Source organism: Nerophis lumbriciformis, linkage group LG21 (genome assembly GCF_033978685.3).
Source record: "Nerophis lumbriciformis linkage group LG21, RoL_Nlum_v2.1, whole genome shotgun sequence".
In the NCBI taxonomy this organism is placed as follows: Eukaryota; Metazoa; Chordata; class Actinopteri; order Syngnathiformes; family Syngnathidae; genus Nerophis; species Nerophis lumbriciformis.
Window position 1 is genome coordinate 37,869,858 of NC_084568.2, and position 25,253 is coordinate 37,895,110.

Genomic DNA, 25,253 nt, shown 5'->3' on the forward strand with positions numbered 1-25,253 from the left:
AATTTGTCGTATATTGTTCATACAGCTGTAGCTCAATTTGATGTTGTTCTTGTTGAATACTTTTCTTAGGATGTTGTCTTTGGGAAAGTGTTTGTCAATCAGATTGAGGAATTTGTGTCCAATGTTAGTTGAGACGTTTTTGCTGTATGGGGGGTTGTACCAGATGATGTCGTTTCGTTTTCTGTTCTTTTTTGGTTGGTTTCCTGGCGTGGGTTCATAGGTGAGGGTGAAATTGTATCCGCTTTCATCAAGGGCTTTTTGGTACGGGGGGGGTTGCTTGGTCAAATTCAGCTTTGCTAGATGACAGCATCGATAGCCTTTTATTAATTCCGGTAGGTATTCTTTTCGTGGTGGTGGGTGGGTGGTTGCTGTCATGGTGCACGTATTGGAGTGTTGTGTTGGGTTTCGTGAATGGTTGGTAGCTGTTATTTCTCAGGTTGAAAGTGACGTCGAGGAAGTTGACGGTTTGCTTGTTGGCTTCAATCGTGATCCGTAGGCCGTTCTCTTTGAAAATTTGGCATATGCGCTTCTTGGTATTCTCGCTGCTCCTTGGCGAGGCGCGACACACTGCCAGTCCGTCATCACTATATATATATATATATATATATATATATATATATATATACATATGTGTATATATATATATATATATATATGAGTGTGTGTGTGTGTGTGTGTGTGTGTGTGTGTGTGTGTGTGTGTGTGTGTGTGTGTGTGTGTATACGTGTATACAACAAACAATTCCTCCCTGTCCAAATGCTTTTTAAGACTGACGTGTAGAATGAGAAGATGTGCAATCTCCATGCAATATTGCACATCTGACATCAAGCCAATCTTCCTACTTGCTGATATTCTGCCAGATATTCACATGAGAGCTCCTCACCGTACTCCATGTGCATTCCTAATCAAGTGTCTTCACATCATTCCACCAGCTAGACTTTTTTTTAAAGGAGTCTGCGTGTGCCGGCGCTCTGAAGATGAATGAAGGCGTGTTTGGTTGGGCCGACACACACACGTCTTTCATCAGCCTCATTAGAGAGCGATACGGACATGATAGATATATATAGCTGATAACACGCCTCATTAACACGGGCAGTGAAATACTTGCTTGAAAGTTCCTCTCAGAGGGAGATGATGACATCATGGCAACACTTGTTGGTTAATGACGTTAAGTATTATGTGTTCATATGACCACCACACATCAACAACATCTCTTCTCATGATGGCATCAACTAAAAACCTTCATCTTTCATGGACAGTAGAGTTGTACGGTACACCGCTACTAGTATAGTATCGCAGTACTAATGAATCAAAAACTGTACTATACTCTGTTTGAAAAAGTACCGGTTCCCGGCCTTGACAGCGCATAGTCAAGTCATGACATTGCTGCTTTTACGAGCAGAGGAGCATGTTGGGCAGCGCACACACACAGAGTACTTACAAGCAGACAATGTGTAGACAGAAAAGGAAGAATGGACGCATTTTGGTGTAAAAAGTAAAGATAAAGGTAAAGTTATAACACTGAAACACCCTCAGGAAGAGCTGCTTTAAGACATGGCTAACTAGCTAGCGGCTAACATCCATCCACAGTGTTTTAGCTACCGTATTTTCCGCACCATAAGCCGCCCTGGGTTATAAGCCGCGCCTTCAATGAACGGCATATTTCAAAACTTTGTCCACCTATAAGCCGCCCCGTGTTATAAGCCGCATCTAACTGCGCTAAAGGAATGTCAAAAAAACAGTCAGATAGGTCAGTCAAACTTTAATAATATATTAAAAACCAGCGTGATGTGGGCGCGCATGGAGTCGTATATCAACATGGACGGAGCTGCGTGAAAAAAGCCACCCGGCCTCTTCGCGTAAACTTACCTTAACCACTCGCTCATCTTTTCTTCATCCATCCATCCCTTCGAGTTAGCTTTTATGATGACGCCGGCTGGAAAGGTCTCTTTTGGCAAGGTCTTCCTTTTGAATATCACCATGGGTGGAAGTTTCTGGCCATTAGCATGGCAAGCTAGAACCACAGTGAAGGATGACTTCTCATTCCCTGTGGTGCGAATATTCACCGTGCGTGCTCCCGTTGTATCCACAGTGCGGTTCACAGGAATATCAAAAGTCAGTGGAACCTCGTCCATGTTGATAATGTTCTCTGGCCGGATCTTTTTTTCAGCTATCTTGTTTTTACAATATGCACGGAAAGTAGCCAGCTTTTCTTGAAAGTCTTTAGGCAGTTGCTGTGAAATAGTAGTCCGTGTGCGGATGGAGAGATTGCGTCTTTTCATGAACCGGAAACCTGTCGCTTAGTAGGAGCCATTTTGTGGTCTTTACAGATGTAAACACACAAAGGAAATGAAACGTAATATCCGCGCGCTTCTTCTTCTTCTACGCGGGCGGGTGGTTGCTTACAGTAGAAGAAGAAGCGCTTCCTCTTCTATGGGGGCGGGTGCTTACCTTGGCGGTTGCTTGCGTAGAAGAAGAAGCACTTCCTCTTCTACGGGGAAAAAAGATGGCGGCTGTTTACCGTAGTTGCGAGACCTAAACTTTATGAAAATGAATCTTAATATTAATCCATATTTAAAGCGCACCGGGTTATAAGCCGCACTGTCAGCTTTTGAGTAAATTTGTGGTTTTTAGGTGCGGCTAATAGTGCGGAAAATACGGTACTTCTAAATCACTAATCCTGGCCTCCATGGCGACAAAATAAAGTAAGTTTCTTACAAGTATTATTATCACTGGAGGACGAGGAATAGCTAAACATGCTTCACTACACACCGTAGGAGGAAACAATAGCTCTCCTGAATGTAAACAAATGCCATGGGTGTATCCATACAGACATCGACTGTAACGACTGTAAAACCCACAAATAGTCGATACTACAATTATTACGTCGATAATTTTTATCATCACAAAATCTTTTGTCTTTGGTATTGTTTATAAAGTCAGTAAATACGTTCCTGGACACATGAGGACTTTGAATATGACCAATGTATGATCCTGTAACTACTTGGTATCGAATTGATACCCAAATGTGTGGTATCATCCAAAACTAATGTAAAGTATCAAAGAAGAGAAGAATAAGTGATTATTACATTTGAACAGAAGTGTAGATAGAACATGTTCAAACAGAAAATAAGCAGATATTAACAGTAAATGAACAAGTAGATCCATTTTTACAGTTTGTCCCTCATAATGTGTAGAAAATAATAGGTGTATAAATGACACAATATGTTACTGCATAGACTAATTAGGAGTCTTTGTTTGTTTACTTACTACTAAAAGACAAGTTGTCTAGTATGTTCAACATTAACATACAAGAGTGTATCTAGTTGATACTACTATAATTACATCGATATTTTTTAACATCACAAAATCTTCTTTAGTTAAAAAAAAAAATGTATATTATGTTTATAAAGTCAGTAAATATGTCCCTGGACACATGAGGACTTTGAATATGACCAATGTATGATCCTGTAACTACTTGGTATCGGATCAATATCTAAATGTGTGGTATCATCCAAAACTAATGTCAAGTATCAAAGAAGAGAAGAATAAGTGATTATTACATTTTAACAGAAGTGTAGATAGAACATGTTAAAACAGAAAATAAGCAGATATTAACAGTAAATGAACAAGTAGATCCATTTTTACAGTTTGTCCCTCATAATGTGTAGAAAATAATAGGTGTATAAATGACACAATATGTTACTGCAGACTAATTAGGAGTCTTTGTTTGTTTACTTACTACTAAAAGACAAGTTGATGAGAACATTAGCATGCAAGCTTCTTTAGCAAATGTTACATGCGTACACCTCCGAGACACATATTTTAGTATTTGATGCATGCTTACTGTTAGCATACTAACATTAGCATTTTTTTATTTATTTAATTGTAGCTAATTTTACACCTATATACTTCAAATCCATATATTTTGATACCTTTGCTCTCAGCATGTTAATGTTAGCATTCTAGCTTTTTTGGCTAGTTTTGCAGGTATGCACTTCACAACTCTAACCCAAGTTTACTCTTAGCATGCTAACGTTGGCATGTTAGTATGTTAACATTTGCTCGGACGTACACCTCCGAGCTGGGCTATAGGCTACTAGGAGCTAGCAGCTACACAACAGCTAAGCGCAAAGTAGCGCACAAGCTAGATTGAACAACGTTGCGGTGTCAAACAGCACATTTGTCAAAACAAACAAGTGTCAAATAGTTATAGCTACATATTACTCACACGTACAAAGTCTCCGAGGCGTATTTGAAAGTATCCAGTATCAAACGTGTCCGCTACTCAGGCAAATCATGTTGTTGATGGAGATGACCATATGTTTTGGTGTTTGACGCATGAACATAAGCATATTTAAATGTAAATATTAGCATGTTAGCTTCATTTTAGTTCATGTTTGAGGTACACACCTCAGACTTTGATATTTTGGTTCTTAACTATGCTTACTGTCGGCATGCTAATGTTAGCACGCTGACATTAGCTGGCCAGCTTTTATAGCTTATTTACCTGAGAGAAATGTTTTTTACATGACGATATCTTGCTAACATGCTAACTTAGCATTTCGACCAAAATGACATTTTCTAGTTGTTTATTTGGTATGTACTAGACCAAAGTACGGCCCACAGGCCACATGCGGCCCGTTATGATTTTCAACCCGGCCCACTGGAAGTTCTACATAATATTTGTGGACCTTTAACATCAAAACTGTATTTGCCATTAAGATGAGCAGTGCTGCTTTTAAATGTCTTGAACTATAGAAAGTATTTCAGTGGTTGAAATATGCACTTTTGGCTGTTCTAGGAGTTATTGCAGTAATCTAGGCCACAGCAGCAAAGCAGAGTGGGCGGGGCTTGTTTTCAGAGCAGCCAGCCCCAAACACATGTGTCAGGAACAGATGTGGAAGCAGATTTTTACGTGATAATATATCATATTGTAGCTGTTTATTACACTTTGCATTCATATTTTGCTGTTTGTTACATTGTTGTTGTGTTTTGCTTGATTGTAAAAGATACACAACTATGGAGGAGCTGCTCTGAGAAGTAAAATATGTTCACATGTTGTTAATATTCAGTGTTTTATTGTTCATAGTTAATATTGTAAATCCCACTTTCTTTATTTTCATGTACATTTTGGGTGTCCCATTCTGTAAACAACTGTAAAATTCCATTCCGCTTTTTTGAGGTGGTCTGTCATAACTTTTTTTAAACTCTATGGGACATTGTGACTTTTGGTATTAGTGTTCCTGGAAAAAAGGGAGCCAAACACACATACTGAACAGCAGATAATTGTGTATATATCACTTATACACACATTGGCCCCCCAGACACATTGTTTTCTCTCAATGTGGCCCCCGAGTCAAAATATTTGCTCTGCTGTGTACCAGAGGTGTGGACTCGAGTCACATGACTTGGACTCGAGTCAGACTCGAGTCATGAATTTGATGACTTTAGACTCGACTTGACAAAATGTAAAAAGACTTGCAACTCGACTTAGACTTTAACATCAATGACTTGTGACTTCACTTGGACTTGAGCCTTTTGAATTGACATGACTTGACATGACTTGCTACTTTCCCCAAAACCCAAAGATGAAAAAGTTATTCGGGAGCGCTCCGTATTTTTCATTGTGTACTTGTCTATCAGCGTTGCGTGTGTCAGCTGGTGTGGTCTCAGTACAACAGCCAATCAAATTAGATCTACTTTGTTTTCATCACACAGCATTCATCCAATCAAATTGCAGGACAACCAACGAAGAAGACATGTCCAAACCACACGCCAGTGAACAAAAAATGATACCTAAAATAATTTTGTTTGGGTATAAAAATTACGAGGTGGTCAACACAAAACGGTTTGCAGTATGCAACACATGCGGTTCCAAAATTACTGATGGAGAGGCAACAACTTCCAACTTCGTCCGGCATTTGAAGTTGCACAAAGAACGGTAAGTTTTGAATGTAAGATAACGTTTATTGGCTAAGTAACGTGACTTTTATTTGCTGTGTAGTTAAATCAGTGAGGCTGTAAACTCACTGCTAACGTTATAACGTTATTGCAAACACGGGAATCTGTTGCAGTTCACTACCTTATTCATACTTTTTGTTCAGTGATTTTTTTCAAGCAGGCTTACGTTAGTCAATATATCACACGTAACGTTAGACGGCGGTCAGCAGCACCGCGTATTTTAGCCACCTAAAAAAAGACAAAAATAGTAAAATAAAGGTCAGTTCAAATGTATACTATATTATGAATATGTGTACCGTTTTAGCTAGCTTTCTGACATACTGTTGGTTGTTTACCTCAGTGGTCCCCAACCACCGGGCCGCGGCCCGGTACTGGTCCGTGGATCGATTGGTATCGGGCCGCACAAGAAATAATTTTTTTTTTTTTCTTTTTTTAATTAAATCAACATAAAAAACACAAGATACACTTACAAGTAGTGCACCAACCCAAAACAACTCTCCCCCCCCCTTTTGTTCTGGGCATTGAACATGAAGACTCTTCCTTCACTGTTCCGAGTGGCCATGAGAGTCTTGGCAGTGCCTGCCTCCAGTGCTCCAGTGGAGCGAGTTTTCAGCCATGGTGGCATCATACTACGCCCCCATCGTGCACAAATGACTGACAGACTCTTGGCTAATTTGGTCTTTTGCAGATGCAATGCAGCATAGGGCCCTGACATATAAAAAGTACAACTTTTTTGTTATGTTCACGTATGTGTCATGTTTTTTCAATGTTAACACTTTTGTACAAATAAGTACATTTGCACTTTATTTTTCAATGTGTTTGTTCTGTAAAGGAATGAGTTAATGTTTAAAATGACTGGTTAATAGTGCTATTATAAAGTGCAATGTCAGCACAATTTTCTTTCCTGCAATTTAAAATGCACTTGTTTTAATAAATAAATACAGCGTTTGAAAAGCATACACAATCTGTGTTAATATATTAGTCTGTGGTTAAAAGGACTTGAAAGGACTCGAAACTCAAAATGCAGGACTTAGGACTTGACTTGAGACTTTCCAGTCTTGACTTTGGACTTGACTCGGGGCTTGCCTGTCTTGACTCGGGACTTGAGGGCAAAGACTTGAGACTTACTTGTGACTTGCAAAACAATGACTTGGTCCCACCTCTGCTGTGTACTATACCAGTGTTTTTCAACCTTTTTTGAGCCCAGGCACATTTTTTTGCGTTGAAAAAATGCGGAGGCACACCACCAGCAGAAATCACTAAAAAACGAAACTCAGTTGACAGTAAAAAGCCGTCGTCGCAATTTCTGGATATGACTTTAAAGCATAACCAAGCATGCATCACTATAGCTCTTGTCTCAAAGTAGGTGTACTGTCACCACCTGTCACATCACACCCTGACTTATTTGGACTCTTTCGCTGTTTTCCTGTGTGTAGTGTTTTACTTCTTGTCTTGCACTCCTATTTTGGTGGCTTTTTCTCTTTTTTTGGTATTTTCCTGTAGCAGTTTCATGTCTTCCTTTGAGCGATATTTCCCGCATCTACTTTGTTTTAGCAATCAAGAATATTTCAGTTGTTTTTATCCTTCTTTGTGGGGACATTGTTGATTGTCATGTCATGTACGGATGTATATTGTCTTTGCTCCACAGTAGAGATGCGCGGTTTGCGGACACAACCGCGGAGTCCGCGGATTATCCGCGGATCGGGCGGATGAAATTTAAAAAAATTAGATTTTATCCGCGGGTCGGGTCGGGTCGGGTGGTTAAAAAAAAATTAGATTTTAAATAGATTCAGGCGGGTGGCAGTTAAACCAATTCGGAAATATATATACATAGTTAAATGTTGTTACCCACATACGAAAAACGAGCAGGCACCTGCTGCATATGCCACAACAGAAGAAAAAAAAAAAAAGAGATGGACACTTTTACGGAGCGGAGAAGTGACGCCTCGCCGGGGTCCGGGACCGAGGCTGAGAGGGCCCCACCGGGAGCCGTAGCTGAGGCGATCCGCGAGAAGGGCCCGACGCACGTCACGCGCGGCAGTTAAGCAGCTTACCTGCCCGCCACCTCCGTGGCTGGGGGCTCGTAACAGGGGTCACTCCGCGCGCTCCGCCCGCGCAGCTTACCTGCCCGCCACCCCTGTTGCCGGGGGCGCGTAACAGGGGTCACTCCGCACGCAGTGCGCTCACGAAAGGGGTGGGGCTCACCCTGGTTGATATAGACAGCAGCTAGGACGGTGGCCATGGAAGTTGGAACCCGCTAAGGAGTGTGTAACAACCCACCTGCCGAATCAACTAGCCCTGAAAATGGATGGCACTGGAGCGTCGGGCCCATATACCCGGCCGTCGCCTGCAGCGAGACGCGCTTGGAGGTGCGCTCAGCGCGGCTCCCATATGATTGCGCACTGGTGTGCGTCTGGGTCGTGACAGCGTGGCACGCGAATGTCTGTGCTGCATTGGATCAGTCTCCTTTCTTTAACAGGCAAAAGCTTTATAACCTCACTAATGCCTTGCATCGTCTATATTAGATATATAACAACGGGCGGATGCGGTTCTGATCAAATGTTAGATCGGGTGGATTGCGGATGGTTGACGACTTTCTGATGCGGTTGCGGATGAAATAATTGCCTATCCGCGCATCTCTACTCCAGCATTCTGTTTTTGTTTACTTTGTAGCCAGTTCTATTTTAGTTTTGTTCTGCATAGCCTTCCCTAAGCTTCAATGCCTTTTCTTAGGGGCACTCGCCTTTTGTTTATTTTTGGTTTAAGCATTAGACACCTTTTTACCTGCACGCTGCCTCCCGCTGTTTCTGACATCTACAAAGCAATTAGCTACCTGCTGCCACCTACTGATATGGAAGAGTATTACACGGTTACTCTGCCGAGCTCTAGACAGCACCGACGCTCAACAACAACACATCATTTGCAGACTATAATTACTGCTTTGCCAAATATATTTTTAACCCAAATAGCTGAAATGACATAATCTCCCACGGCACACCAGACAATATCTAAGTGTGCCGCGGCACAGTGGTTGAAAAACACTGTACTAGACAATATCAAAAAAGGAAAAGTTTGAAGTTGCATCTGAGTGAGCCTCATTTGCATCTTCCCTAACTGTCATGCTGCAGGAGGCTGCCGCCCAGACTCCTTTGTCCTTCCCGATAAGAAAGACGAGTGTAAAAGCATGTGACAGTGTACACACCACCTGAACATTATCTCACCTTGCCTATTTCATGTCAGGGAGACCCAACACAGCGCACACCTAATCCAAAGTTCACTTTGTGACAAAGTTTTTGCCTTTTCTTTATTGGCTGTCAAACAACCCTTTCACCGTAAGGTGTGTCGAGCATTAAAAAAAAAAAAACGTTAATTGGATTTTTTTTTTTTTTAAGGAAGGAAAATATCACATTACCAGTCACAGGCTGAGGAAATGCAATATTCCCAATTAGATTGTATTTGGATAATCTTCTGAACTGTAATGGCTTTGCAGCCAGCAGGCATATTACTATTGGCACGTCATTATTAAACAAAAGTGACACAGAAGCGTCACTTTGCAGGCGGCGGCAGATAAACGTTGGACACCGTGCAAATAATATTAGTTCTGCTTGCAGAGTCAGAGGCTTATCTCTCCATGCGATATTGGCTTCATATCCACGTCTGCGGGCCTGGCTGGGCCTTCTGACAGAACAGTCTACATTGACGAGTAGCCCGCACGGGCGCCTGTGTCCCATGTAACACATTAGCGCTTTTATATGGAAATGTGTGTGTGTGTCCACATTCATATGCAAATGTATGTGTGTGTGTGTATGCAGACGCTACCATATCATGGCATAATGAGATCCGCCACTGTTGGTTACCCTCAGACTGAAGGTAATTACGGCTGCACTGAAGGCGCCGCGCACGGGCCTCGGTGCTACCGCCAGGCGCCGTGACGGCCCGTCTGTTTTGGCTCCAGGATGCGATTTATTTTAGAGCCGCGTCCGCTCTCCAATCGGCCAAACAGCGTGCGCTATAATGGCGTGATTAACCATCTCCACCAAAACATGGCAAAAAGATAAATATGGGACAAAAACAGGTTTGATGTAAATAAATGTATTCAATTGACAAAAAAAAATATTTTAAGTGTTATATATATATATATATATATATATATATATGATATAGACAGGCCCGGCCCGTGGCATAGGCCGTATAGGCAAATGCTAAGGGCGCCGTCCATCAGGGGGCGCCACGCCAGTGCCACAAATGTTGGAGAAAAAAAAAATAATAATAAAAAGTTGTTACTATTATTTCTAAATACAAAAAATAATCCCACGTTAATTAAAATCCAAAGTAAAGCCTATTTAATAGAAATATTATTTGTTACAACATTACGCCCCCCCCCCCCCCCCCCCCCCCCGCACGGTGCGCCCCCTCCCTTCCTGTATCATGACTCTTTTTGGACGTCACCACATCAAAAAATCAACACAAGATGTCAAAACGGCCAAAACTGTCAGGTGCCCAGGGAAGAAAAAAGAGAAAAGAAGAGGAGGAGAAACGAGAAAAGACAGAGGTAGCAGGTAGGTAACGTTAGCCTACATGAAATTATTTGTCTGTTACAGAATGTGATAGTAACCTGGCTTTTTAGCATTAAGCTAATGTTACATGATTCGGCAATTGCTAATCAATAAATAGCAAGTTCTGTTTTAACGTCGGGTTAATATTGTGGAGGGGGCTAAATTGTTATGGAAAATAATAATGTAACGTTAGGTAATTACAGTACTCCCACCTTACATTCCTCAGGGACATTTGTATTAGATCTTTTAAGCAGGTGTTTTTTGTTTACATTATTGCCTTCTGGTTAGCTAATGTTTGCCCTGCAGGTAATAGTCACTTTTCCACCCCTTTATATATTAGGTATAGTTGTAAGTAAAAAAAAAAAGGTCAAAGACAAAGCTATTCGGGTTCTTGTGAGTATATACACTTCACTGCCGATGTGGGGGAGCGCCACCTAAAATCTTGCCTAGGGCGCCAGATTGGTTAGGGCCGGGCCTGGATATAGATATAGATATATATTAGGGTTGTATGGTATACCAGTATTAGTATAGTACTGCGATACTAATGAATCATGTTTGGTACTATACCGCCTCTAAAAAGTACTGATCCCGCCGCCCCGTCGTCGTCATGTAGTGTCTTCGCTGGTTTACGATCAGAGGAGCATGTTGGGCAGCGCACACACACAGAGTACTTACAAGCAGACACAGTGTGTAGACAGAAAAGGGAGAATGGACGCATTTTGGCGTAAAAAGTCAAGATAAAGGTGAAGTTATAACACTGAAACACCCTCAGGAAGAGCTGCTTTAAGACATGGCTAGCGAGCTAGCGGCTAACGTCCATCCACAGTGTTTTAGCTACTTCTAAATCACTAATAATGTTAAAGTTAAAGTACCAATGATTGTCACACACACACTAGGTGTGGCGAAATCATTTGACCCATCACCCTTGATCACCTCCTGGGAGGTGAGGGGAGCAGTAAGCAGCAGCGGTGGCCGTGCTCGAGAATAATCTTTGGTGATTTAACCCCCAATTCCAACCCTTGATGCTGAGTGTCAAGCAGGGAGGTAATGGCTCCCATTTTTTTTTATAGTCTTTGGTATGACTCGGCCGGGGTTTGAACTCCCAACCTACCCATCTCAGGGCGGACACTCTAACCACTAGGCCACTGAGTAATCCTGGCCTCCATGGCGACAAATAAAGTAAGTTTCTTGCAGGTACTTTATCACTGGAGGACGAGGAATAGCTAAACATGCTTCACTACACACCGTAGGAGGATACAATAGCTCACCGGCGTCACAATGTAAACAAATGCCATGGGTGGATCTACACCTGACATCCACTGTAATGATACCAAGCACAAGAGCGTATCTAGTCAATACTACTATGATTAAGTCGGTATTTTTTTATCGTCACAAAACCTTTCTTAATTTTTTTTTTTTTCAATTCATTTTATATTCATTAGCTCAGTAAATATGTCCCTGGACACATGAGGACTTTGAATATGACAAATGTATGATCCTGTAACTACTTGGTATCGGATCCATACCTAAACGTGTGGTATCATCCAAAACTAATGTAAAGTATCAAAGAAGAGAAGAATAAGTGATTATTACATTTTAACAGAAGTGTAGATAGAACATGTTCAAACAGAAAATAAGCAGATATTAACAGTAAATGAACAAGTAGATTAATAATCCATTTTTACAGTTTGTCCCTCATAATGTGTACAAAATAATAGGTGTATAAATGACACAATATGTTACTGCTTACGTCAGCAGACTAATTAGGAGTCTTTGTTTGTGTACTTACTACTAAAAGACAAGTTGTCTAGTATGTTTAACATTTTATTTAAGGACTAAATTACTATAATAAACATATGCTTCATGTACACTAACATTTTGTGTTACAATAATGACATTTTTTGTGGTCCCCATTATTTAGAAAAGTTCCGAAAAGTATCGAAATACATTTGGTACCGATACCAAAATATTGGTATCGGTACAACACTAATACATATATATATATAGAGAGAGATGGCCGATAATGGCTTCTTAACTCTTAATTACCGATTCCGATATCAAGCGATACCGATATATACAGAGGTGGAATGAACACATTATTATGTCTAATTTTGTTGTGATGCATTAAACAATGTAACGAGGTTTTCCAAGATAAATCAACTCAAGTTATGTAAAAAAAAAATGCCAACATGGCACTACCATTTTTATTATTGAAGTCACAAAGTGCATTATTTTTTTTAACATGCCTCAAAACAGCAGCTTGGAATTTGGGACATGCTCTCCCTGAGAGAGCATGAGGAGGTTGAGGGGGGTTGGGTTATGGGGAGGGGTAGAGGGTAGCGGGGGTGTTTATTGTAACGTCCCAGAAGAGTTAGTGCTGCAAGGGGTTCTGGGTATTTGTTCTGTTGTGTTTATGTTTTGTTACGGTGCGGATGTTCTCCCGAAATGTGTTTGTCATTCTTGTTTGGTGTGGGACCACAGTGTGGCGCATATTTGTAACAGTGTTAAAGTTGTTTATACGGCCACCCTCAGTGTGACCTGTATGGCTGTTGACCAAGTATGGCTTGCATTCACTTGTGTGTGTGAAAAGCCATAGATATTATGTGACTGGGCCAGCACGCAAAGGCAGTGCCTTTAAGGTTTATTGGCGCTCTGTACTTCTCCCTAAGTCCGTGTACACAGCGGCGTTTTAAAAAGTCATATATTATATTATATTATATTATCGGACATCTCTCTACATATATATATATATATATGTATATATATATATGTATATATATATATGTATATATATATATATATGTATATGTATGTATATATATATATATGTATATATATATATATATGTATATATGTGTATATATATATATATATATACAGGTAAAAGCCAGTAAATTAGAATATTTTGAAAAACTTGATTTATTTCAGTAATTGCATTCAAAAGGTGTAACTTGTACATTATATTTATTCATTGCACACAGACTGATGCATTCAAATGTTTATTTCATTTAATTTTGATGATTTGAAGTGGCAACAAATGAAAATCCAAAATTCCGTGTGTCACAAAATTAGAATATTACTTAAGGCTAATACAAAAAAGGGATTTTTAGAAATGTTGGCCAACTGAAAAGTATGAAAATGAAAAATATGAGCATGTACAATACTCAATACTTGGTTGGAGCTCCTTTTGCCTCAATTACTGCGTTAATGCGGCGTGGCATGGAGTCGATGAGTTTCTGGCACTGCTCAGGTGTTATGAGAGCCCAGGTTGCTCTGATAGTGGCCTTCAACTCTTCTGCGTTTTTGGGTCTGGCATTCTGCATCTTCCTTTTCACAATACCCCACAGATTTTCTATGGGGCTAAGGTCAGGGGAGTTGGCGGGCCAATTTAGAACAGAAATACCATGATCCGTAAACCAGGCACGGGTAGATTTTGCGCTGTGTGCAGGCGCCAAGTCCTGTTGGAACTTGAAATCTCCATCTCCATAGAGCAGGTCAGCAGCAGGAAGCATGAAGTGCTCTAAAACTTGCTGGTAGACGGCTGCGTTGACCCTGGATCTCAGGAAACAGAGTGGACCGACACCAGCAGATGACATGGCACCCCAAACCATCACTGATGGTGGAAACTTTACACTAGACTTCAGGCAACGTGGATCCTGTGCCTCTCCTGTCTTCCTCCAGACTCTGGGACCTGGATTTCCAAAGGAAATGCAAAATTTGCATGGTTGGGTGACCGACACCAGCAGATGACATGGCACCCCAAACCATCACCCAACCATGCAAATTTTGCATTTCCTTTGGAAATCGAGGTCCCAGAGTCTGGAGGAAGACAGGAGAGGCACAGGATCCACGTTGCCTGAAGTCTAGTGTAAAGTTTCCACCATCAGTGATGGTTTGGGGTGCCATGTCATCTGCTGGTGTCGGTCCACTCTGTTTCCTGAGATCCAGGGTCAACGCAGCCGTCTACCAGCAAGTTTTAGAGCACTTCATGCTTCCTGCTGCTGACCTGCTCTATGGAGATGGAGATTTCAAGTTCCAACAGGACTTGGCGCCTGCACACAGCGCAAAATCTACCCGTGCCTGGTTTACGGACCATGGTATTTCTGTTCTAAATTGGCCCGCCAACTCCCCTGACCTTAGCCCCATAGAAAATCTGTGGGGTATTGTGAAAAGGAAGATGCAGAATGCCAGACCCAAAAACGCAGAAGAGTTGAAGGCCACTATCAGAGCAACCTGGGCTCTCATAACACCTGAGCAGTGCCAGAAACTCATCGACTCCATGCCACGCCGCATTAACGCAGTAATTGAGGCAAAAGGAGCTCCAACCAAGTATTGAGTATTGTACATGCTCATATTTTTCATTTTCATACTTTTCAGTTGGCCAACATTTCTAAAAATCCCTTTTTTGTATTAGCCTTAAGTAATATTCTAATTTTGTGACACACGGAATTTTGGATTTTCATTTGTTGCCACTTCAAATCATCAAAATTAAATGAAATAAACATTTGAATGCATCAGTCTGTGTGCAATGAATAAATATAATGTACAAGTTACACCTTTTGAATGCAATTACTGAAATAAATCAAGTTTTTCAAAATATTCTAATTTACTGGCTTTTACCTGTATATATTCCTATCTCAGACTGTGCATATAAACACATATAAATGGTTATTGCAGAATGTCAGCATATCCTAACAATGTCCAGATGCACATACTGTATGTCCTGTAGCACCACTGACATATTTTCAACAAACCAAGCTGGCATGGTTATTTCCAGAGAGAAGAGCCACGTGGCCAACATCCACTACTTCCATCCAAGGCTGCAGTGTCCCATCTCTTTATTGCACATTTTTCATCGCTATCATTTTCCTTGTCTCCCACAGGAAAGCCGTGCAATCTAAAAAGATCCCCGGCATCTCGCCCTCGTGTTTGCACGCTCGTAATCCCTACATCCAAGTTAAGTCGTGATTTATTTTCTTGCTACTCGCCTTGAACCTTTGCGCGTTAGCGTGGCTGCATGCTTGCTTGCTTGTTCCTTCCGAGGCTAATGGACTTACGCCCCGCCGTGTCACTGTAACTTTGATGTGTGTATGCAACATGGCGCCCTGCATCATCTTTATACCTATAGCTTCATCCCATTCAGCATCAGCTTTTTTACCCTTTCAATGGCTCCGAGTTGTGATCCATTCTTCACTCAGGTTGTCATTTTTTCACTGTCAGGGAAACAAACATGCAGGCATAAAGACGGAGGAGGAATAGATGAAAGTATGGAAAGTGACTCAGACACCTACGTCTTGTTTTTGGAGCTGCTCGGGTGAATAAAAACATGTCTATTGTGTAGCCACAAGACCAAGTACAGTATTTTCCGGACTATAAGCCGCTACTTTTTCCCCTACGCTTTGAACCCTACAGGTACTTTATAGATTGTTCTTTGCTATCGCCCATAACGTTTTGTTGTCAACAAATAGTTGTCATAAAACACCCAGAGAGACACTGAAAAGTTGTTATTGTTGGTGCTGTGGCGCCATCTTTTGGAAGACTTTGCTCACTGCAGGTGCTGTAGATGTACTTCCTGTTCCGGGCCTTGAACCGGAAGTATACCCCTTTTTGTCCACTCATGTCATAGCCGTCCATAGCGTTTCTGCCTGAAAAAAATCTATCTGCATTCATTACTGTAAGTTTTACAATATAACTAACACGGTTTATACTTACTAAACCGTCCCATGTGCGATGTTTGGTTTCATACATATTTGTACGCGCTAATGTAATCAAGGTAGCGTCTTTAGCATTAGCATATATGCTAACAAGTGTCTGTGTTGGTAATATTAACTCCGTGCGCCTAATGTACGGAATAATTCTGGTTTTGCTTACTGATCTTGAAGCTGTTTTATTTGGTACATGGTGTAACGATAAGTGTGACCAGTAGATGGCAGTCACACATAAGGGACACATTTAGACTGCAATATGATGGCAATATGACTCAAGTAAACAACAGCAACATTTTATATGTTCCATTGAAAATAAAGAACATTACACACGGCGCTCAAAAATCTATCAAAATGTTTTAGTAGGACTTTGGTAAGCTATGAAGCCACACCACTTGATGGATTGTACTGTGCTTCAACATAGGAGTATTATTATGGTGTGTGTATAAGGTAAGACATATTATCTGTCGTTTTGTTTCGCATTATTATGCAAAAGCAACTTTTCTTACCTTCTGTTACCTGCTGATCTGTATTTGGGATCTGCATAAATCCTGAAAAAATGCGTGTGTCCACCTTTGTAGTCCATGCTGACACTGTAGTTGATTATCTTCTTTTTCTCTATCTTCTTGTTATGTGACATTCATCCTCCACTGTTGCCATTTCTAATATAAAGTAGTGTAAAGTTCTTACTTATATCTGTCAGTAAACTCACCATGAAAGCACTAAAACATACCGGTGTAGTGACTTTACATTATTCACCCAAGGAACTTTAGTTATTAGAGAGTTCCGGTCGGAAGGTTTTTCACAGGACACATTTCGGGCGTTGTTGTTGTTTCTGGATGAGGAGATGCTGCTCTGTTATTGATTGAAGTAAAGTCTGAATGTCATTAAAACAGTTAGCTCCATCTTGTGACACTTCTTCCACTCCCGTCCTTGCACGCTACACAAGGAGAAGACACTGTCCAAGTGGAGGCACGTAAATAAGACTGCCCACCTGAAGAGACTGTCAGAAAGTGACTTGAAGATGATGTGTAAAACATCATCTATGCAACATTTTGAGCAAAGAACCACCATTACATGTTATGTAGACCACAAGGAAGTCTTTTACATTTAGAAAAATATATATATATATATACAGTATATGTAACTCCTTTATTGTGCCCTATAATCTGGTGCACCTTATATATGAAAAAAGATCGAAAATAGACCATTCGTCGGCAGCAGAGGTGGGTAGAGTAGCCAGAAATTGTACTCAAGTAAGAGTACTGTTACTTTAGAGATTTATTACTCAAGTAAAAGTAAGGAGTAGTCACCCAAATATTTACTTGAGTAAAAGTAAAAAGTATGTTGTGAAAAAACTACTCAAGTACTGAGTAACTGATGAGTAACATACACACACACACATATATATATATATATATATATACATACATATACATTGATATATACAGTATATAATTTATATGTATTTATTTTGCTGTTTTTGTTTACATGTTAAAGATGTTTTAATGAATATACATGCATGTTTAACATATAGATTCCTTTCTTTCATGCAGACTAGAATATAAGTTGGTGTATTACCTGATTCTGATGACTTGCATTGATTGTAATCAGACAGTAGTGATGATAACGTCCACGTTTTCAAATGGAGGAGAAGAAAAGTTCCTCCTTTCTGTCTAATACCACATGAAAGTGGTTGGTTTTTGGCACCTTATTTGTCCAGCTTCCATATTCGTTTTTATACACTTTACAAGAAATATATTGGCGTCAAACTCCGTAGCTTGCTAGCTTGTTTGCGCTGGCTTTCGGAGGAACGTCCTCATGTGCGGTCAGTCTTGAGGCTTTTGACGGGATGTACGGTTGAAATAAAAAAAGTATATTTTTTCCTTCACACTTTTGATTGATTGATTGGAACTTTTATGATTAGATTGCACAGTACAGTACATATTCCGTACAATTGACCACTAAATGGTAACACCCCAATAAGTTTTTCAACTTGTTTAAGTCAGGTCATGTGACCACCTGGCTCTGTTTGATTGGTCCAACGTCACCAGTGACTGCATCTGATTGGTGGAACGGAGTGAAACGTCACCAGTAAGGCAGGCACTATGAAGGTCTGTCTGACAGACCAAAACAAACAAAGCGTGCATTAACAGATCGATAAAAATTAGTAGCGAGTAGCGAGCTGAATGTAGATAAAAGTAGCGGAGTAAAAGTAGCGTTCCTTCTCTATAAATATACTTAAGTAAAAGTAAAAGTATGTTGCATTAAAACTACTCTTAGAAGTACAATTTATCCCAAAAGTTACTCAAGTAGATGTAACGGAGTAAATGTAGCGCGTTACTACCCACCTCTGGTCGGCAGTGCGCCTTATAATCTAAAATAGTAGTCCGTGTTGCCAGATTTTGAGACACTAATTGAGTGTTGAGCCGTCTTTCAATGGGTAGTAAATGTATGCTGATATACAAGCTGGACCCTGACTACTCTAAAGTCATCTACAATATTGTTACCTGGGAAGATATATGGCAGTGAAAATGGGAGCGGTGCAGTCATTTCATCGTATGTGTGTGTTTATCTGGGCACAAACCAGACTTTTGAGTCAGCCTTGTTGCCACGGTAACACAATTAGAGACGCACTCCCTGTCAGCCGCCGCTGCACAAACACAATATTTATCATTATGTCGCGTACAGGACACGGATGATATTTGGTGTCGGGAGGAGTGGGTCAGCCGGCCCACCTTTGACCTGGCAGGCCTCAGGTGTGTTTACCTCACAATACTGAGAAGACATCCCAGCCTTGTTGGGCTGCGGGCGCCGTCTTTTATTGCAGATTCCTTTGAGGCGCCGGTATCTGAGGAAGACTCCAGAGAGGCTCCTCCGCTCACGGAGCAATTTATATGTTCTCATCAAAGCGTCTTCTTTGGGGCCTGAAGGCAGGTCTTAATTGTTCCACACCCCTCCCCCTCCCTCGCCTTACTTTTGACTATGTTTTCCTCTTCCTCCCACCTCCCACCCGCCCTCCCTGCAGCTATTAGGAATTGGATTTGGAGCAGAACGATCCATTTAGTCGCTCCCTCTCTTTCTCGCCAGCTTCCACACCTCCTCTGTAGGCTTCTCTCATCAAAGCCCAGGCTTAATCTGTCTATTTTTACCTGGAGGAATGAAAGGAAGAGGATGAGGTCATGCTTTTCCTGTCCATCAGGTGGGCAGTGGTGCGTCTGGCCTCAAACGGGCAGCTGGCGCCACCGTGTGGACGCCAATGAACCCACTGCCAAAACAAAAAGGCATTCCTTTTGTACAAATAATATTGGTTTATTACATTTTTGGTACTTTTGTGTACGCTCATGCTTTAGCAAATGTTCGTTATTTGATTTCCATCCATCCATCCATCCTCTTGCGCTTATCCGAGGTCGGGTCATGGGGGCAGCATCCTAAGCAGGGAAGCCAAGACTTTCCTCTTCCCAGCCACTTCGTTCAGCTCTTACCGGTGGATCCCAAAGGGGTTCCCAGGCCAGCCGGGAGAGATAGTCTTCCCAACGTGTCCTGGATCTTCCCCGTGGCCTCTTACCGGTTGGACGTGCCCTAAACACCTCCCTAGGGAGGCGTTCAGGTGGCATCCTGACCAGATGCCCGAACCACCTCATCTGGCTCCTCTCCATGTGGAGGAGCAGCGGCTTTTCTTTGAGTTCCTCCCGGATGACAGAGCTCCTCACCCTATCTCTAAGGGAGAGACCCGCCACCCGGCGGAGGAAACTCATTTGGGCCGCTTGTACCCGTGATCTTGTCCTTTTGGTCATAACCCAAAGCTCATGACCATAGGTGAGGATGGGAACGTAGATCGACCGGTAAATTGAGAGCTTTGCCTTCCGGCTCAGCTCCTTCTTCACCACAAAGGATCGATACAGCGTCCGCACTACTGAAGACGCCGCACCGATCCGCCTGTCGATCTCACCATCCACTCTTCCCTCACTCGTGAACAAGACTCCGAGGTACTTGAACTCCTCCACTTGGGGCAGGGTCTCCTCATCAACCCGGAGATGGCACTCCACCCTTTCCCGGCTCGGACTTGGAGGTGCTGATTCTCATCCCAGTCGCTTCACACTCGGCTGCGAACCGATCCAGCGAGAGCTGAAGATCCTGGCCAGATAAAGCCATCAGGACCACATCATGTTGAAAAAGCAGAGACCTAATCCTGCAGCCACCAAACCAGATCCCCTCAACGCCTTGACTGCGCCTAGAAATTCTGTCCATAAAAGTTCTGAACAGAATGGGTGACAAAGGGCAGCCTTGGCAGAGTCCAACCCTCACTGGAAACGTGTCCGACTTACTGCCGGCAATGCGGACTAAGCTCTGACACTGATCATACAGGGAGCGGACCGCCACAATCAGACTCTCTGAGCACTCCCCACAGGACTTCCCCAGGGACATGGTCGAATGCCTTCTCCAAGTCCACAAAGCACATGTAGACTGGTTGGGCAAACTCCCATGCCCCCTCAAGGACCCTGCCCAGAGTATAGAGCTGGTCCACAGTTCCACGACCAGAACGAAAACCACACTGTTCCTCCTGAATCCGAGGTTCGACTTTCGACGTTATTTGATTTGATTTTGATTTTTATTAAGGATCCCCATTAGCTGGTTGCCACAACAACCCACTAGTCTTCCTGGGGTCCACAAACTCAATACAATTACAAGTAAAAGCATATAATTATAACTACACAATACAGAAACAAATAAAACTCATCAACAAGCAAACAAGTTACAGTCTGTCGGAGGCAGATATTTACATATATCCGAATTTTAGTGTTACTTATTTTCTTTCATAGTCATATTTGAAAACAGCTCGTGTTTTCCATTTATTTTCTTTCTGTTTCTCTGCCAGGTGTGTGTTAACCTTGAATTATTTGGAATGTGTTTTGACTAGGGAGACGATGTGCATGTGTTTTGACTAGAGAGAGTGGAGAGGAGAGAGGGTTTTGGGGTCGGGAAGACAGACCATTTCGGCGGCGCGATAGAATGTTCTATGCTGGACTGGTCTCAAATGTATATCTGCAAAGCTTTGCCAATATATTACAAAATACCTATTCTGTCTCTGGTGGTTTTTCAACCCAGCTTTACAGGTAAAAGCCAGTAAATTAGAATATTTTGAAAAACTTGATTTATTTCAGTAATTGCATTCAAAAGGTGTAACTTGTACATTATATTTATTCATTGCACACAGACTGATGCATTCAAATGTTTATTTCATTTAATTTTGATGATTTGAAGTGGCAACAAATGAAAATCCAAAATTCCGTGTGTCACAAAATTAGAATATTACTTAAGGCTAATACAAAAAAGGGATTTTTAGAAATGTTGGCCAACTGAAAAGTATGAAAATGAAAAATATGAGCATGTACAATACTCAATACTTGGTTGGAGCTCCTTTTGCCTCAATTACTGCGTTAATGCGGCGTGGCATGGAGTCGATGAGTTTCTGGCACTGCTCAGGTGTTATGAGAGCCCAGGTTGCTCTGATAGTGGCCTTCAACTCTTCTGCGTTTTTGGGTCTGGCATTCTGCATCTTCCTTTTCAGAATACCCCACAGATTTTCTATGGGGCTAAGGTCAGGGGAGTTGGCGGGCCAATTTAGAACAGAAATACCATGGTCCGTAAACCAGGCACGGGTAGATTTTGTGCTGTGTGCAGGCGCCAAGTCCTGTTGGAACTTGAAATCTCCATCTCCATAGAGCAGGTCAGCAGCAGGAAGCATGAAGTGCTCTAAAACTTGCTGGTAGACGGCTGCGTTGACCCTGGATCTCAGGAAACAGAGTGGACCGACACCAGCAGATGACATGGCACCCCAAACCATCACTGATGGTGGAAACTTTACACTAGACTTCAGGCAACGTGGATCCTGTGCCTCTCCTGTCTTCCTCCAGACTCTGGGACCTCGATTTCCAAAGGAAATGCAAAATTTGCTTTCGTCAGAAAACATGACTTTGGACCACTCAGCAGCAGTCCAGCTGGTGTCGGTCCACTCAGTTTCCTGAGATCCAGGGTCAACGCAGCCGTCTACCAGCAAGTTTTAGAGCACTTCATGCTTCCTGCTGCTGACCTGCTCTATGGAGATTGAGATTTCAATTTTTCAATTTTTCGATTTTCATTTGTTGCCACTTCAAATCATCAAAATTAAATGAAATAAACATTTGAATGCATCAGTCTGTGTGCAATGAATAAATATAATGTACAAGTTACACCTTTTGAATGCAATTACTGAAATAAATCAAGTTTTTCAAAACATTCTAATTTACTGGCTTTTACCTGTAAGTGTCGCAAAGAGCTTGGGAGCGACTTGTGACTTGAATTCCCTGGGAGGAACAACTGGTCCAAAACGCAACAATTCTCAGAATATTAATTACGATATAAATATAACTACACAATACAAAACCAAACAAAAGTCATCAACAAGCAAACAAATTTACAGACTCGGATAAAATGTGACTTTCCTTTTAAAAACCTGTATATAATACAATTGTAAAACTGTACATAAAACAATCATTGTTTAAAATGAGCTGAATACGATAGCTGTGCTGTCCAGTTGTTGATCAGACCTCTTACAAATGTACACGCCCACAAGCTGATCACTTCCTTCTTGTCCTCCCAAAAAGACGTTTAAAATCCAGAGGTGATGGTGCATTTTCTGCTGTGGCTCCAAAACTTTGGAACAATATCCCTCTTTAATGACTTTTAAATCACGTCTTAAAGCATATTTTTACTTTTAAACCAGCATGAGAGTTGTGTGATTTTTAGTCTATTTGATTTTCTCTGCTGTATTTACTGTGTTGTAGTTAAATGTTGTATATTACTGACTCTTCTAGTCTTAACTTCTGTGTATTTACTGTGTTGTAGTTAAATGTTGTATATTACTGACTCTTCTAGTCTTAACTTCTGTGTATTTACTGTGTTGTAGTTAAATGTTGTATATTACTGACTCTTCTCGTCTTAACTTCTGTGTATTTACCGTATTTTCCGCACCATAAGCCGCCCTGGGTTATAAGCCGCGCCTTCAATGAACGGCATATTTCAAAACTTTGTCCACCTATAAGCCGCCCCCGTGTTGTAAGCCGCATCTAACTACGCTAAAGGAATGTCAAAAAAACAGTCAAATAGGTCAGTCAAACTTTAATAATATATTAAAACCAGCGTGATGTGGGCGCGCATGGAGTCGTATATCAACATGGACAGAGCTGCGTGAAAAAAGCCACCCGGCCTCTTCGCGTAAACTTAAACTTACCTTAACCACTCGCTCATCTTTTCTTCATCCATCCCTTCGAGTTAGCTTTTATGATGACGCCGGCTGGAAAGGTCTCTTTTGGCAAGGTCTTCCTTTTGAATATCACCATGGGTGGAAGTTTCTGGCCATTAGCATGGCAAGCTAGAACCACAGTGAAGGATGACTTCTCATTCCCTGTGGTGCGAATATTCACCGTACGTGCTCCCGTTGTATCCACAGTGCGGTTCACAGGAATATCAGTTGCTGTGAAATAGTAATCCGTGTGCGGATGGAGAGATTGCGTCTTTTCATGAACCGGATCCCTGTCGCTTTGTAGGAGCCATTTTGTGGTCTTTACAGATGTAAACACACAAAGGAAATGAAACGCGGTAATATCCGCGCTCTTTTTCTTCTTCTACGCGGGCGGGTGGTTGCTTACAGTAGAAGAAGAAGCGCTTCCTGTTCTATGGGGGCGGGTGCTTACCTTGGCGGTTGCTTGCGTAGAAGAAGAAGCGCTTCCTGTTCTACTGGGAAAAAAGATGGCGGCTGTTTACCGAAGTTGCGAGACCGAAACTTTATGAAAATGAATCTTAATATTAATCCATATATAAAGCGCACCGGGTTATAAGCCGCACTGTCAGCTTTTGAGAAAATTTGTGGTTTTTAGGTGCGCCTTATAGTGCGGAAAATACGGTACTCTATTGTAGTTAAATGTTGTATATTACTGACTCTTCTAGTCTTAACTTCTGTGTATTTACTCTGTTGTAGTTAAATGTTGTATATTACTGACTCTTCTAGTCTTAACTTCTGTGTATTTACTGTGTTGTAGTTAAATGTTGTATATTACTGACTCTTCTAGTCTTAACTTCTGTGTATTTACTCTGTTGTAGTTAAATGTTGTATATTACTGACTCTTCTAGTCTTAACTTCTGTGTATTTACTGTGTTGTAGTTAAATGTTGTATATTACTGACTCTTCTAGTCTTAACTTCAGTGTATTTACTCTGTTGTAGTTAAATGTTGTATATTACTGACTCTTCTAGTCTTAACTTCTGTGTATTTACTCTGTGTAGTTAAATGTTGTATTTTACTGACTCTTCTAGTCTTAACTTCTGTGTATTTGCTCTGTTGTAGTTAAATGTTGTATATTACTGACTCTTCTAGTCTTAACATCTGTGTATTTACTGTGTTGTAGTTAAATGTTGTATATTACTGACTCTTCTAGTCTTAACTTCTGTGTATTTACTCTGTTGTAGTTAAATGTTGTATATTACTGACTCTTCTAGTCTTAACTTCTGTGTATTTACTCTGTTGTAGTTAAATGTTGTATATTACTGACTCTTCTAGTCTTAACTTCTGTGTATTTACTGTGTTGTAGTTAAATGTTGTATATTACTGACTCTTCTCGTCTTAACTTCTGTGTATTTACTCTGTGTAGTTAAATGTTGTATTTTACTGACTCTTCTAGTCTTAACTTCTGTGTATTTGCTCTGTTGTAGTTAAATGTTGTATATTACTGACTCTTCTAGTCTTAACATCTGTGTATTTACTGTGTTGTAGTTAAATGTTGTATATTACTGACTCTTCTAGTCTTAACTTCTGTGTATTTACTCTGTTGTAGTTAAATGTTGTATATTACTGACTCTTCTAGTCTTAACTTCTGTGTATTTACTCTGTTGTAGTTAAATGTTGTATATTACTGACTCTTCTAGTCTTAACTTCTGTGTATTTACTGTGTTGTAGTTAAATGTTGTATATTACTGACTCTTCTCGTCTT